The following is a 10,977-nucleotide window of genomic DNA, read 5'->3' as shown; positions in this document are numbered from 1 at the left end:
CCAGTATCCCTGCAATATTAAAGTTCACCAAGCGTCTTCGTGATCGTCATTATGCAGCATAAAATAGAAATAATGTTTGTTCCGTAAGTACTTGATCACATTTTCCTAATGACAGCAGTGATAGATGTCATAAGAATTTAATTTGACTAATAATAGTTATCAAAGGTACCAGGCTTATAATAATGATATAATAATTTGCGCACTATAGCGTCATCCTTTTTCTTTCAACCGATCGCTCAGTATGGGCATGGAAGTTACTGTGCCCCAAAACGCACGAGTGATGTTCACTAAAACAAAAGTTTTTGACGGAAATACAACGAACTCGAAAGATTTCTATTCGTGTCTCATTGAGATTTCCGGCATATTCTTATGAAGATATCTACAACAGTGAATTGCATTCAGATACGATATTTAACCTTTATACTTTTGAAGCATGCAATATATTTATAAAATAAATTTATAAAAGATGTTTAGAAATAAGTGTTGTCAAATCGTACAGTATTGCCTAACCGGTTACTCGGACAATCGTTCGACTGATTAACCGGTAGTTTAAGTTGATGTTTGAAGGCCTCGTCTATAGTACCTTACAAATGTACGTTTTTATAATACGATGAATTGAAGTTTGTCCTTTGGCATTATAAGGCTTGTCTGTGAGGATTTCAGGCGACGTTTGACTTTTAATAATCCATCTACTATGGCGTTTGTAATCACATTAGATTGAAAAATAAAAAAATAAAATTGAGAATGGAAATGGGGAATGTGCCCAAGAGACAACAACCCGACCATAGAGCAGACAACAGCAGAAGGTCACCAACAGGTCTTCAATGCAACGAAAAATTCCCGCACCCGGAGGCGTCCTTCAGCTGGCCCCTAAACAAATATATACTAGTTCAGTGATAATGAACGCCATACTAAACTCCAAATTGTACACAAGAAACTAAAAGTTAAAATAATACAAGACTAACAAAGGCCAGAGGTTCCTGACTTGGGACAGGCGCAAAAATGCGGCGAGGTTAAACATGTTGGTGAGATATCAACCCTCCCCCTATACCTCTAGCCAATGCAGAAAAGTAAACGCATAACAATAACCTTTTTGATCTCCTCGAATTAAAAATTTCTGAAACTGATAATTATGTCATTTTCTTTTGATGTCTCAGAAAATAATGGGGAGTGTTTCAATTTGAAACGATTTAGCCTGTTAATCGTGCCATCAAGTTTACATTACTTACATTGACGGTGATTTGCATTTCACAATTTTAGAGTTGGCATTTCGTTTGAAGTTTCACAAAGCCTTGCACGATGGAGGTTGGACATTCAGATGTAGTCTACGCAATACTAAATCAAAATATGCAGAATAATGAATTTGATCAAATTGGCATGCATTTAAAATTTGTCATTAACTTGAAACACTTCCAAACTCTTAAATGAGGAAAATATTGTTACTAATTCATTTACTATGACTGTAATGTGTTGCCAATCGAAATTGACATATTTGATCTAGATACGAAAACCGTTCATGCTGGCTGTTCAAAACTCCTCCCTCTGAAAAAAAAAATTTTGTCAGTCGTTTGCTTATTTACAAACAAAAAAGGGAGGTTCAAAAATAATCATGAATATAATGCCCACACAAGTTAAACTATAATAAAGTATAGATTGCATCAATTATGTCTTAATTAAAACATATCTTAATTTCAAAATCTGTTAAAATAAAAACGGAAATACTGTAGCGTTTACCGTGTTGGTCCTGTTAGGTATTTTAGTTGTGACGTCATTTTAGTTAAGACGTCATTTTCAATAGAAACAAATAAATGCTATCATCAGGAAATGATTTTTCATATCAAAGAATAATTAATTGTTATTGTGCTCTTTCCTATATTTTACTAGACTGATAAATATATATTTTACTCAAAGACTTGTGATAAAGGATAATACAGATACAATTAAGTCGGCCTCATATATTGACTTACATCTTGAAATTGAGGGTCGGTTGAAAACAAAACTTTACGACAAAAGAGATGATTTCAGCTTTCCAATTGGGAACTTTCCATTTTCTAAGTAGCACCATTCCAGCAGCACCTGCATACGGGGTATATATCTCTCAATTGATACGATATTCCCATGCTTGCATTCCTATCATGGTTTTCTTGAAAGAAGGTTGCTGCTCACAAGGAAGTTATTAAATCAAGAGTTCCAAATGGTGAAGTTGAAATCATCCCTTCGTAAATTTTACGGATGCCATCCCGAGTTGGTTGCCAGTTATGGAATAACCGTTTCACAAATGATATCGGATATGTATACTTTATTATTTAAAAATGTCCTGTATCAAGTCAGGAATATGGCCATTGTTATATTATGGTTCGTTTCTGTGTGTGTTCCAATTTAACGTTGCGTCGTTTGTTTTCTCTTATTTTTAAGTGTAAATTGACATTGCGATAAGACGTGTCACGGTACTTGTCTATCCCAAATTCATGTATTTGGTTTTGATGTTATATTTGTTATTCTCGTGGGATTTTGTCTGATGCTTGGTCCGTTTCTGTGTGTGTTAGTTACATTGTAGTGTTGTGTCGTTGTTCTCCTCTTATATTTATGCGTTTTCCTCAGTTTTAGTTTGTTACCCCGATTTTGTTTTTTGTCCATGGATTTATGAGTGTGAACAGCGGTATACTACTGTTGCCTTTATTTATATGTTCCTTAGGTCGTAACTACAATCTCCTTCCCTTTCATGAATGTGACCTACCGAATTAGACTTTTTACCGGATTTGTTCTCACATTATCAACACGACGGGTGCCACATGTGGAGCAGGACCTGCTTACCCTTCCGGAGCACCTGAGATCACCCCAAGTTTTTGGTGGGGTTCGTGTTGCTTATATTTTAGTTGTCTATGTTGTGTCATGTGTACTATTTTGTCTGTTTGTCTTTTTTCATTTTTACCCATGCGGTTGTCAGTTTATTTTCGATTTATGAGTTTGACTGTCCCTCTGGTATCTTTCGTCCATCTTTTGTGACAAACAAGACCGGAAGAAATCTGCGCAAATGGGGGGGGGGGGGGGGAGTTAACAATTTTGAGTTCATTAGTAGATTGTTTTTTTTATTATTATTTTTTGTTGAATTTTTCTACTGTTATTTGGGACTTCGTCCCCATATGAAAGATTGTTATGCTTGGAAAATTTGTAATGAATTGACAAACAAATACTCCCTTATAATTCTTTAAGATATAAAAGTTGTAAAACAATTGTATTTGAATTTAAATTCGTAGAGAGATGTATTCTAAGATGAACAATTTGTCGTCTTCTCAAAATGTGTTATTTTTTAAAGAAATTTACAGCCATCGAAACATGTACACACCAAGTTTTATTAGCACATGGTATGAAATTATGGCTCAGAATAGCTCAGAATCAATCACAACTATCGACCATGGCTTGGCTCAGTATCCAGTCAAGGTTGACGTTCAGGTTAAAGTTCATGTAGATGGAGAGGATCATATATTCAGTGGAATAGGGTCAGCACATAGAGATGACGACTATCCTTACCCTTATGGCGGAGTTGTTTACAAATATAATGATGTACATATCAAACTAGCCACACCATATGATACCAAATCACATGTACATTATGACAGTGGTGGGATTGCTTATACAGGTATACAAACAATAACACAGCATTGTCGGAAATTGTGAGTTTCAAAGATAGTAAGAAAAGTTTGGTTGACGAATTATTGCTTCTGATTTTTTATCAAATTCTGATATTTTTTTTCTTTTTGACAACAATAAATATAAGGAGAAGTGGTACGATTGCCAATGAGAATATGATCCATAAAAAAAAGCAAAGAGTTACAGGTCAACGTACGGTCTTCAAGTATTACAAAGACACATACAGTTTATTTAGTTAAAAAAGGCCGGCCACGAGTAACCTAAAATAAGGAAACAATTTAAACCAGACAAACGGTGGTGTGGATCAGATTAAAAAATCGACACTAGAACATTATCGTTCTTTTATATATCATTGACGTTGAATTGTTTCAATTTCATTGATTGCTAATTGAAATTAAATTTTAAATAGATTTAATTTAAGGTTGAAACTCGACAATTCATATATTCAAAACTAACAAAAATTGACTGCAAAACAATCTCCATTCTTTGTCGTCTTTTAAATTAAAAAAAATGTGTCTTTCTTTGATACATTCCTTTTTTCATTCTTAATTTCATTCTTTATATTTGCTATTGTGACATTTGAGATTTTTTTTATGATCTTGTAGGAGGAATATCAAATTTATACCATGGGCCAAACCATTTGTCAGGACCTTACGTTAGAGGCTTTGCTAGAGTGAGAGCTTGGAAAGAAGCAGATATGCCGGATGTTTTATTTTCACAAACGATAAATATGAGTGGTATGCTTCATTTTTGAAAGACATAATATACTAAAATATCTTGAAGACATTTGTTTGGCCTTTGCGTAATTGTACTCTGCATTTTTGCAAAAATTTTAATCAGCTGATATACTTTGTAAAGATATAAATCTGTTATTCTTTGTTTTAAATAAAAATACTGAACAAACAAAAAATGTGAGTGGCTGTGGATTTTCTAACCTATGAAATGCGCTAACAGTGAATTTTTCGTTAGTGTTAAGTGTTTTTGAAAAGAATATGGAAATCAGACGCATAAAACGTTGAGAAGAACTTTCAAAGGAGTCGACAACATTATCAACAAGTTAAGATGGATCTAGTTTTCAACAGGGGGACAAACTATTTTTTCAACTTTAATCAAACACAAGTTATTATTGTTATATCATAACGGATTTTTTTCTTAATCAAATTATAAAAAAAATACTTTTTACAATCAATCTAAAACAAAAGCAAAATTTTCAAGACGGTTGAATATATATCATGTACTTCAGGAAAACATAAACCTCCCTCACACTCAAATTCAATGTCATATATATGTAATAGTCATCGATATTTCTTTTTCTCTATACAATATTGTTTTGAACACTAGTAACTGAGAATTTCAAAGAGGTACACCATGGACTAGAATATTACCCGGATAGTGTGTCCGTTCAAACAAAGATGAGCGACGGATATATTTCAGATGGCCAAGGTAGGATTTTATGTCATATACTGTGGATTCATTATTATTTGTTGGATACCAATTTTCATAGTTTTCTTGGCTACAGGTAAACCACGAATTCAAAATTTCAACAAATTACAAATTTGCTAACAAGATGTATGCAGACTTTGACAAAACCATGAAATCCCATTGCCACGAAAAAGCATGTTTTCTACAATCCACGAAAATTGATACCCACGAAAATCCCTGATGTTACCTGCAAAAACTGCTTCTCATATGTCTCAAACTGTTATAATGCCTATCAGGGTTTCACCTGGGTCAATTATTTTTTTCGCCACCTCTTTTGTCAAAACAATATATTTTTCGCCACTTTCTTATTTTTTTCGCCAAGTAACATAAATATATTTTTGTTTAAAATTTACCTTTTTTCTAACCCCCCCCCCCTTCCCCCCCATGTTTTGATCATATAATACCACTATAGTTCGTAGTAGGGAAATTTTCCTTAAAAGAAAAATACTGATGTACCCTTTTGTACTAAGAAGTTTTTACAACAAAACAAAAGCTTGTATCACATGAAATTGATCCCTCATTTCATGTGTAGTCATTACATTGAAGGGTTACTCTCATTCGAGGTGTTGTTCTTAACCTTTTGGATAGATTTCTTCATAATGACCGTTTACTTTTCTTGACCATCGTAAATGAAAAAGTTTAGATGTAAAACTATGCTTGAAACACGTGTGTCACTAAAATGACTTTAAAGTAGTCTCCCTAATCAGTAACCTATATTAAAGTCAAAGGATAATTTAATTTTTAAATCAGAGATTTTTCTTGCTTTTGAACATTTTTCGTCACAACAACAGCTTTCTTTTCTAAACTATCATTCAAAGGAGAGGAGACGTCAAAAGTTTGCTTCAAACACGTGCGTCGCAAAGTGGTAAATAAATTATGTATGTGACATTTACCGGAAGCTATTTAACCATATCATTTTGTCAAACAATTCAATCAACACCTTTATTAATTAGTCCTTTGTTGTCGATAGGTATAAAATGTAATCAGCTGATTATTGATTTTCTGTCCAAATCTTAATGAGGTCAAGGTGAATTCCCAGTATTGAATGATCGAGTAAAGTCCGAGAAACTCGAAAAAAAAGTATAAAGAAGATGGAGGAAAATAAATCGTTATATATATTTCTGTCGCCAAATTCTTTCGCCAATGACGAATTTTAATCGCCACAATTATTATTTATTCGCAAATTGTGAAAATGGCGACCGCCAGCGGAAACCCTGATGCCTATAATGTCGCGGATAACAGTAGGTCGAAGGCATTATTGTAACAGGATTTCTTTGTAATTACAAGCTGGTCAGAAACATCATTAAATGTGATTTAAAAAGTCAAACATAATGCAGAGGAAAACAAAGTTGCTTAAAATTTTAAAAAAGTACATCTTCGAAAGTTATTATCCAACCCGCACTATAAAACCGAGTTTATGCACGAAATATATGGGAACGGAAATAAATTAGTAAACCTATGTGTTATATTTGTACCGTTTTCTGATCATAAGACGAAAATGTTAAGTTTTAAGCGTTCTCCAGAAACTAGCAATGTGGCGATACAACTGCTACGATAAAAAGATTTAAACTGACGTGTAAGGGGTCATCAATGGAATATTAATCGACAAGGCTAAAACAGTTTGCAACTCCTCTGACTTGGTATGTTGTATAAAATGAATTTTGTTGATTGAAGTCTCTAAACTCATTGATGTATGTAAAAACTTCTAATAAAAATGAAAAATCTAATAAAGTGAGTTGAAAATGTAATAAGCATCAGATATGCAAACGTCGAGTTGCAACAAACCTATTTTTTTAATTGACTGGGTTCCTTGTAACATGGGGGCATTAGCCAACTTCAATCGCTTAAAAGAAAAGATATTTGAAATTCGTCATTGATCATATCTAAATAGTAATTTTCAATATGTATGCTATCACCTTTTTTACCCTCAAAACTCCTTAAAACACTGTTTTACACCTCAATATTTAATGCAGATTCTTGTATATGGATAGCATTTGTGACTATTGTAGAAAATCGAATTACTTTAAGTTCAGAAATTATTGCGAGATGAGTATCAGAATAATAAGAACTCGTATTCTGATATTTAATGCCTATGTTGATAAGAGCTTTTCCTGGTATTGCAGTAATTAGTCTTGCATTAAATGGCAATCGCAAAAATAAGTGCACGCGATGATGATTTGATGAGTTAGCTTCAGGGACAGGTAATATCTCCTTTAAACTACATGCAGACGATGTGAATTACTTTACTTCATCATGTGTGTTTATGCTAGATTTATACATTGCTATGAATAAACAACAGCTTCCTTGTCGTAAGATTCGTTCAGTTATGGTTCTGGAAGTTCGTTTCTCAACATTTTTATAATAGATTACCTTAGCCGTATTTGGCACAACTTTTTGGAATCTTGGGTCCTCAATTATGTCCAACTTTGTACTTGTTTGGCATTATAACCATTTTGAACTGAGCGTCACTTGAGTCTGATGTAGACGAAACGCAAGCCTGGCGTACTAAATTATAATCCTGGTACCTTTAATAACTATTAACGGTATCACAAAATATGATTTTATACATGACTTTGTTCAATTTAGAATTAAGATACTTCCTTTAGATCCTTTTGATTCTTGAGGCAGTTGAAATAAAATCCAAAGAAACTAGCAATTAGTGATAGAGTTAGCTATATAGGCATCGAACGTTGCAAAGCATTATAATTCAACGTAAAAAGAGATCAACGTCAATAGACTCATTTTCGTTCCTTTCGTTCCATTTTCCGACAAGCATTGTACCATGATGATAGTTAAATGCAATTTCACTAACAACTAGTCAGTGAACTGTTTGATGCATGCTTAGGAAAACAAGACAGGGGTCAATGTCTGAATAATGTAATTGTTTTTTTTAAGGTGGGGTTTCATTTTTGAACAACAGTAATGGCCCGTATGAGTCCCTTGGTGGTGTTGTTTACGCATTTGATGATGAGATGGTTCGTTTATGGGTTCCTACGTTGGAAGGACTATCTACTAGTATGTTTACCAACGGAGAGCAATCATTTAACGTTATGGGGGATATCGGCAGTCTGAGTTATCATTGAACAACGTATTTCCTGTGAGACTTTAGAATATTTAAAATTTTTGGTTTACATAAACTCAGATTTGTTAATTGTTATTTTCGTCAAATTAAAGTGATTTTCACTGTTTTAAAACAAAACTTTGCCTCCTATAATGTTAAATGATTGCACATTAAGATACTCACAATAAACAATTACCAATAGATCAAACTGCATAACCCATAGCAAGCTATAGAAGGCCAATAAATGACAAATGTAAATGGCCTAATTTATGTACAGAGCAATATACGAAAAACAAATATACTATGCAGTGATAAATGCGAATGACATAATTTATGTACAAAATAAACAAAAACAAAAATTAAATACATTAGCAAACAACAACCACTGAATAACAGGTTATTGATTTAAGACAGTGACATACAGAATGTGGCAGAGTGTAACATGTTTGCAGGGGCCCAAACTCGCTTCCCCGACTTTGAAAATATACATCACAGACAGGCAACGAAACTGATGAAAGAAATCAACCAAAAATTCAAATACAGCTTTCAAATAGCCTAACAAAAATAGTGTTGCAGTTAGTCGTAAATTTGACAAAGACGCGAACAAAACATGTATGTGGGTGATTGTTAGTAGACCAAGACGCAGATATGTAGAAAAATGTGTTTGTAGTTGACAGTAGATACCGTAAATAGTGAAAAGTAAACTAAGAAAAATGCACAAAGCTATGTTACAGCACATCATGAAAGCAAATCTTTCCTGAGTTCACGTTCATATTTTTACAGGTTCGTATTTCTAAATCTTTAGTGTTACTGTGAGTTGTTTAGTGATGTACATGTACTATTGTATGTTTGTTGTCACATTTTCTTTCAGTGACGATGTGAAATGTTGATACGTTTGATGGTCCCCTTTTATAAATCTGTATCATATTAACAATAGAGTTGAACGTGTCTTTCGACACCAATAAAATTTAGTTTGTCTGTGTCAATATCGACGAAATATATAGATTGGAAGCAGATCTTTAAATTTCAGTATTTTGAAGTCTGTTTCCCTGCTTATCCAACATTTTTTTTCTGGTCCCCTAATGTGTCGGATAACACAGGTTTCACGGTATTTTCCGATTTTTTCCTATGTTTTACACGTTTGATATTTTTGGTGTCCATCAAAAACTTTGTCATTCTGTTTAGCATATACAAATAACTTCCAGAGAAAATAATTAAATCTAAGCAACGAAAACTAGTTCTGTCATTAATGTTATCGATTTTTTAGCGTAAAATCTGGCTAAATCTTAAATACTATGTGTTGTTATAAGGAGCTATATTGGAAAACTTTATTCTGTTCTAGTATTGAATTTAAATAATTAGGTTTTATCCAAAGTGTAATTACAGGAAAAATAAATGATTTAATTTTTTTTATATTCATTGTGCACTTCCCATGTTCATGTAACAAAGTTATAGCACCACCTGATTTCCTTTATAGGAGATGAAGCTTGAGATTAAAAAATCACAAAAGTACTGAACTCCAAGGGAAATTCAAAACTGAAAGTCCTCAAAATGGCAAAATAAAAAGATAAAACACATCAAACGAGTGGATAACAGCTCGCATATACCTGACTAATTACAGGCATTTTTTTATGTTTTCTTATTGAACCATTCTTAATGTCGAAACTTAATTATGCGTATCTGTGTAAAAGAGGAACGAAGGATACCAAAGGGACAGTCAAACTCATAAATCGAAAATAAACTGACATGGCTAAAAATGAAAAAGACAAACAGACAAACAATAGTAAACATGACACAACATAGAAAATTAAAGAACAAGAAACACGAGCCCCACCAAAAACTAAGGGTAATCTCAGGTGCTCCGAAAGGGTAAGCAGATCCTGCTGCACATGTGGCACCCGTCGTGTTGCTTATGTGTTAACAAATCCGGTAAATAGTCTAACTCGGTAGGTCACATTCATGAAAGGGAAGGGGATTGTAGTTACGACGTACGGAACATATCCGATATCATTTGAGAAACGGTTAAACGTCAACCAAATATATCAGTGAGAGGTTATACCTCCTCCATCCTGTTTCAGTATTGTAAAATAATATGATTGTGATATGGGACAATTCTCTATACAATACAAGTCACAATTTATAAAAGTAAACCGTGATAGGTCAAAGGTCGTGTGCACGAGTTTGCTTATGTGTTTATTTCTGTCTGTAAATAATTGCCATTCGCTTATTTCCCCTTTATATAAACAGGTTTTACTAGAACCTGGCTTTAAGTAATTTGATAATAAAGAGATGAGAATGTTTGTTATCATTTAGCTAATGGAGGAGTTTTCAGTGCTAACGACGGTTGGTTGTTCGGAGGACGAATGCTTTCTGGAATAGTTGATATCAAAGCATGGAATTTTGGCTGTCAACAACAAGTTTTCCATCATGAGATTGTTTTAGGAAAGAATATTGACCATAATGGCACTTTTCACTTTCCTTGTTTCTATGATATAACAAACCATCTTGTAACTGTACAGGTAATGACAAATATGTTATATCCAGTTATCGAAGAGTAAAATACCTAACTTTTCAACTCCGAGGAAAATTCAAAATGAAAAGTCCGTAATTAAATGGCAAAATCAAAAGCTAAAATACATCAAATAAATGGATAACACTTGAACTGTCATATTTCTGACTTAGTTCATGCATTATCTTATGTAATAAACGGTGAATTAAACCTCTGACTTATAAAAGTCCATTATATTGACAAGAATGTGTGAACAAAAGGCAATGGCTGACAG

The sequence above is a fragment of the Mytilus edulis genome, chromosome 5 (genome assembly GCF_963676685.1).
Source record: "Mytilus edulis chromosome 5, xbMytEdul2.2, whole genome shotgun sequence".
In the NCBI taxonomy this organism is placed as follows: domain Eukaryota; kingdom Metazoa; phylum Mollusca; class Bivalvia; order Mytilida; family Mytilidae; genus Mytilus; species Mytilus edulis.
This window is presented reverse-complemented; position numbering follows the sequence as displayed.